The sequence below is a fragment of the Capra hircus genome, chromosome 7, assembly GCF_001704415.2.
Source record: "Capra hircus breed San Clemente chromosome 7, ASM170441v1, whole genome shotgun sequence".
Classification (NCBI taxonomy): domain Eukaryota; kingdom Metazoa; phylum Chordata; class Mammalia; order Artiodactyla; family Bovidae; genus Capra; species Capra hircus.
Genome location: NC_030814.1, coordinates 67326065 through 67332645, shown reverse-complemented (window position 1 = coordinate 67332645; position 6581 = coordinate 67326065).

Here is a 6581-nt window from a genome sequence, read left to right as displayed (position 1 = left end):
CTTCCCCACCCAAGGATCGAACCCAGGTCTCCTGCGGCTCCTGCACTGGCAGGTGCATTCTTTTCTGCTGAGCCACCTGGGAAGCCCTTCCCACTGCATTTATCACCCACTAATACAGTAGAGCATTGACCCCCAGCGCAGTGCTGGGCTGGGGCTTGTGAGAGCTGGCTTAAATTTGCACAAGTGTTATGTGCAAGCTGATGTGATGATGGCAGCTTGAAAGCACCCAAGAAGGGAGTATCTACACCCCAGGAATTAGTATGTGCCACGGAGCAGGGCTTTTTGCCTTAAAAGTGCTAGCTGTTCAACATTTATAAGCACACTCTAGTGCTCCAGAGCTAAGTCGCTTCAGTCATGTCTGACTCTTTGTGACCCCATGGACTGTAGCCCCCAAGGCTCCTCTGTCCATGGGATTCTCCAGGCAAGAATACTGGAGTGGGTTGCCATGCCCTTCTCCAAGGGATCTTCCAGACCCAGGGGTCGAACCCGAGTCTCTTACCTGTATTGGCAAGCAGGTTCTTTACCACCAGAGCCACCTGGGAAGTCTCATGGGCACACTGCTGCCTGTTTATTATACTTAATGTTTACACCTCCTGGTCCCTCCCCACCCCAATTAGAATGGAAGACCCTGCGGGCAGTGTCTGCCCACTTTGCTCTCTGCTGTCTCTCAGGCACTTAGAACAATGCTTGGGACTAGTGGCTTCCCAGGTGGTGCAATGGTGAAGAACCCACCTGTCAGTGCAGGTGACACAAGAGATGCCGGTAGCATCCTCGGGTCCAGAAGATCCTGGGAGTAGGAGATGGCTACCGACTCCAGTATTCTTGCCTGGAGAATCCTATAGACAGAGGAGTCCCAAAGACGTGGCCACGACTGAGCATGACCACACGGGCGCTCAATAACTACTCGGTGACTTAATGAATGATCTTTATCCGGACCCATGCGACAAATCCAGCCTCAGCATGAACCTGGTCATCCTCCAGCGCTAGACAACACACTCAGGGCCCCAGCACCGTGACCCTGGGCCGGGCGACCGGACCCTGGCCACCTGGCAACAAGGACCCTGACCGCCTAACACGGACCCCGTCCGATTACACGACCCTTGTCACGACCCTACCCCAGCCCCTGAGACGCCCCCGAAGCCTCGAGGCCGCGGTCCAGACCTAGTGGTGCAGTTTCTCGCGACCCGGACCTTTCGCTTCGGGATACAAGACCCTCGGCCTCGCCGCATATCCCCTGCCCCAAGAGCTCCCGCCGGAGTCCCAAGCGGTGCCACTGCAGCAGAAACCCCGGGGGCGTGGCCTCAAAGACGCACAACGCCGCCGTCATTGGTGCTAAACTACGTGCGGACAGGAGCCCCTTCCCTCAGAACCGAGGGCCGTGCTACCTCGCTGGCCAGTGCGGGGCTAGAGAGGCGCCTCGCCCCTTTTGGCCTTGTGGGAAACGCGCCCCCGGCCGCCACCCCGGCGCCTGCGGCATGTCGGGAGTTGTAGTCCGGGCGGGGGAACGGTGGTTCTCCGTGGAGACCCGCACGCGCGCCGGGGCGTTCCTGAGTTCGTCGCTGTAGGTTGCGGGCGCCTTCTGGGGCCGAACCGCGCTGGACCAACGCGTCCTGCTGGTTGAGAAGCTCGTCACCAAGGCCGCCGCGCGGCGAGTACGCGCGACCGGCCCGACCCTGACCCTCAACCCCGCCCGAACCTGGCTTTCTGACCACCGACCCTCGGCTCCAGCAGGACCCTGACCTCAGTTGCCCATCCTGACCTTCCCCTGCTGGTCTGCCTTGACGCTAGACGTTGGCCCCATTCCTTACGTAGCACCCCCAAGCCCAACCTGGTCCCTCCAGACGCCCTGACCCAGGTGTCCGGGCACAGCCCTGCGAGCCCAGTTTCCCATCCTCCCTGCAGAACGAACGACCCCAATCGCACCTTGACTGGGCTCTGAAGTTGCAGCCCCCTCCCCCATCACCCAGACCTTGCTGCCAGGCTCGCATCCTCCTGGTCCATTCATGTCAGGGGCAGAGAGCCTGGGCTTCAAACAGGCTCCTGGACCAGAGAACTTCCCCGAGGGGTCGGCTCTGGGTGACCCCCAACCCAACCCCTCCTTGTCTACAGGCAAGGCGCCCAGAGGCTCCCAAGTCCTCCACCAACCGCCTCCCACCCAGGATTTCCCAACTTCTGATGTTCCCAGCACTGATTGGCACCCGGCCCCATCCTCTCCATTCCAAGAGTCACCTAGTGCCCCTACCTGGTGAGAGTGAAAGTCACTCAGTCGCGTCCTACTCTGTGACCCCATGGACTATACAGTCCATGGACTTCTCCAAGCCAGAATACTGGAGTGGGTAGCTGTTTCCTTCTCCAGGGGATCTTCCCAACCCAGGGATCAAACCTAGGTCTCCCACATTGCAGGTGGATTCTTTATCAGCTGAGCCACCAGAAAAGTCCACCTGGTGAAAACCACCATCCTAAACCCTTAGCACAGTGGGCATCCCAGGGCTCAGGCAAGGGTCCGATGGAGGACATTTCCATTCTGTGCTCAGGGAGCCAGTTCACCCACCAGCCCCCAGTGAGGCCAAAAAATAAATAAATAAGGGACTTCCCTGCCGGTCCAGTGGTTAATATTCCACACTTCTACCACAAGGGGCACATGTTCAATATCTCATCAGGGAACTAAGATCCTGCATGCTGCATGGAGTGGCCAAAAATAACTAACTAAATAACATTTTTAAACGAGATTGTAGATGAGAAAGTAGATTCATAAACCCAAGTTGCTTCAAGCACACTTAAAAGTTTTCTCATAAGCAGGTCAAACATCTGTTTTTAGGCTAATATTTAAATTAAAAATCACATTTTAAGTGGTGAGTACGGAGGTTTGTGACATTGTACAGTAGACAGGGAGCAAGACCGTCCCCAAGAAAAAGAAATGCAAAAAAGCAAAATGGCTGTCCGAGGAGGCCTCACAAATAGCTGTGTAAAGAAGAGAAGTGAAAAGCGAAGGAGAAAAGGAAAGATATACCCATTTGAATGGAGAGATCCAAAGAATAGCAAGGAGAGATATGAAACCCTTCCTCAGCGATCAATGCAAAGAAATACAGGAAAACAATAGAATGGGAAAGACTAGAGATCTCTTCAAGAAAATTAGAGATACCAAGGGAACATTTCATGCAAAGATGGGCTCAATAAAGGACAGAAATGGTATGGACCTAACAGAAGCAGAAGATATTAAGAAGAGGTGGCAAGAATACACAGAAGAACTGTACAAAAAAGATCTTCACCACCCAGATAATCATGAAGGTGTGATCACTCACTCTCACCTAGAGTCAGACATCCTGGAATGTGAAGTCAGGTGGGCCTTAAGAAACATCACTATGAACAAAGCTAGTGGAGGTGATGGAATTCCAGTTGAGCTATTTCAAATCCTGAAAGATGATGCTGTGAAAGTGCTGCATTCAATATACCCGCACATTTGGAAAACTCAGCAGTGGCCACAGGGTTGGAAAAGGTCAGTTTTCATTCCAATCCCAAAGAAAGGCAATGTCAAAGAATGGTCAACTGCACAATTGCACTCATCTCACACGCTAGCAAAGTAATGCTCAAAATTCTCCAAGCCAGGCTTCAGCAATATGTGAACCGTGAACTTTCAGATGTTCAAGCTGGTTTTAGAAAAGCCAAAGGAATCAGAGATCAAATTGCCAACATCTGCTGGATCATGGAAGAAGCAAGAGAGTTCCAGAAAAACATCTATTTATGCTTTATTGGCTATGCCAAAGCCTTTGACTGTGTGGATCAATAAACTGTGGAAAATTCTTCAAGAGATGGGAATACCAGACCACCTGACCTACCTCTTGAGAAAGCTACATGCAGGTCAGGAAGCAACAGTTAGAACTGGACATGGAACAACAGACTGGTTCCAAATAGGAAAAGGAGTACGTCAAGTCTGTGTATTGTCACCCTGCTTATTTAACTTATATGCAGAGTACATCATGAGAAACACTGGGCTGGAAGAAGCACAAGCTGGAATCTAGATTGCAGGGAGAAATATCAATAACCTCAGATATGCAGATGACACCACCCTTATGGCAGAAAGTGAAGAAGAACTAAAGAGCCTCTTGATGAAAGTGAAAGAGGAGAGTGAAAAAGTTGGCTTAAGGCTCAACATTCAGAAAACGAAGATCATGGCATCTGGTCCCATCACTTCATAGCAAACAGTGGAAAAAGTGGCTGACTTTATTTTTCTAGGTTCCAAAATCACTGCAGATGGTGACTGCAGCCATGAAATTAAAAGACACTTGCTCCTTTGAAGAAAGTTATGACCAATCTAGACAGCATATTAAAAAGCAGAGACATTACTTTGCCAACAAAGGTCTGTCTAGTCAAGGCTATGGTTTTTCCAGTGGTCACGTATGGATGTGAGAGTTGGACCATAAAGAAAGCTGAGCGCTGAAGAATTGATGCTTTTGAACTGTGGTGTTGGAGAAGACTCTTGAGAGTCCCTTGGACTGCAAGGAGATCCAACCAGTCCATCCTAAAGGAGATCAGTCCTGGGTGTTCATTGGAGGGACTGATATTAAAACTGAAACTCCAATACTTTGGCCACCAGATGCGGAAAGCTGACTCATTTGAAAAGACCCTGATGCTGGGAAAGACTGAGGGCCAGAGGAGAAGGGGACGACAGAGGATGAGATGGTTGGATGGCATCACCAACACAATGGACATAGGTTTGGGTGAACTCTGGGAGTTGGTGATGGACAGGGAGGCCTGGCGTGCTGCAGTTCATGGGGTCACAAAGAGTTGGACACGACTGAGCGACTGAACTGAATTAAGTGACACCTGGCTGGCAGCCCTGCCCACTACAAACTCAGTATTGATCTGAATTTGCCCTGTGCTGCAACCTTGTAACCTCCCCCCTCATCACAGCCTGGAGCAGCAGAGCAGCGCTTCCGCCCTCAAATACAGCCAGTCACCACACCACACTGAGGCTGCCAAAGTGGACATGTGGGTTGGTAGATGGGGGAGGATGTTCAGTTGGGGGCAGATGGATGCATGGGTGGATGAACAGCTGGATGCCAAGTGGACAGAAGGCTGGGTAGATAGATAGATAGTGGTGGTTGGAGGCTGGTGGCCTAAGGGACAGAGTGGGTGCATAATTGTGGATGGCTGGATGGGCAGATGCTGGGTGGGCAGACCTGAGTTGATCTCTGCCTGAGTCTGCCCACAACTGCTAAGGTCAGCTGGGGCCTGTCCTTCCCCTGTGCTCTCCTTGCCCCCTCAGCCCAGCTTGGCCAGGGAACTTCAGGGACCAGCAGGGACATTGAAGAACTGATAGAACAGCCCTGTCAGGCTCTAGAACCTTCTGTGGGGCTATGTAACAGGCGATCTTTGACCTTCACAGCCTCCATCTCCCCCCCTAGCCTCCCTGAGACCACCCAGGCAGGAAGCCACCCAGGGAGGGGGCTGCAGGTGACATCCAGGGTCCTCCAGCACCAGAGTTGAGTGGGGCATCTGAAGTGGGGGAGGGGCTCCAATGACTCAGCCCTGCCCCAGGGCTCTAGCTCACGCCAAAGAAAATTCATGAGGCCCCCAATTGACCAGTGATGCTAGCAACGGGAGCTGGCCAGGCAGGGTACAGGGGTCCTAGGGGAATAGGTGTCTCCTGGGGCCAGGGCACTGGCCTCTGGACACGCTGCTCAGCCAGGTCCCCCGCAGAGCCCTGAGGTCATCCTGGGGAGCAAGGAGGGGGCTACAGTGTCTGACCTCCAGCGGTGACAGGACCCTTCATGGAAAGGAGGCTTCCAGCAGAGGCCACTGAGGACTTCCTCTGTGCAGGGGGCAATGCTGGGAAGTGGGGACCAAGAGCAGGAAGCCCAGGGTAGGGGGTACAGCCAGACCATCAGCCCCCCTGGCAGCGGCTCCCATGGGCTCAGTCACCCAGGGGCAGAAGCAGATGTCCCTGGAGCAGCCTAGGAGTAGGGTTCAGTCTTCCATCCCCTCCCCCTGGTGCTGGCTCTGCTCCTCCAGTCACCTGCCCATCCCTTTCCTCCCCAACCCCTACTCTGTCTCAGTGTCTCCACCCTTTCCTGTCCCCCATCTCTGCCCAGAACCTTCTTCCTCTGTTGAGCCCACCTGTCCCTTCCTCATGGTTCCCTCCATTGATGCCCTGGTCATTGTGTCCCCTTTAGCACTGCCCTCTGATCACTGCAGGCATCTTTAACCCAAGGGTTCTTCGTTCACGCAGGCAGAGGCTTGGAGCTGGAGGGGCCAAGTGGTGGTGGTGGGGGGGCAGGCAGCAGGCCCACGCCTTGCAAGGACCTTGACTGCCAGGGCAGCAGGAAGCCAGGTCAGGGGCTGGGAAGAGACCCATTTACCAGGCTGGCTGCCCCCCACCCGGGTTAAGTGCCCAGCTTCCCGAGAAGGGCCCAAACCTCCGGCCTGGGGAGGGACCGCACCTCGGAGCCTCCTTCCTGTGAGGCCTTTCCCGGCACCAGGGGTAGGGGGATGGGGCCAAAGAACCAGACTCTGGGTTCACACACCTGGGCCCTCCGAATCTCAGCTTCCCCTGATGCCAGGCCCCCCCAGTCTGACCCCCA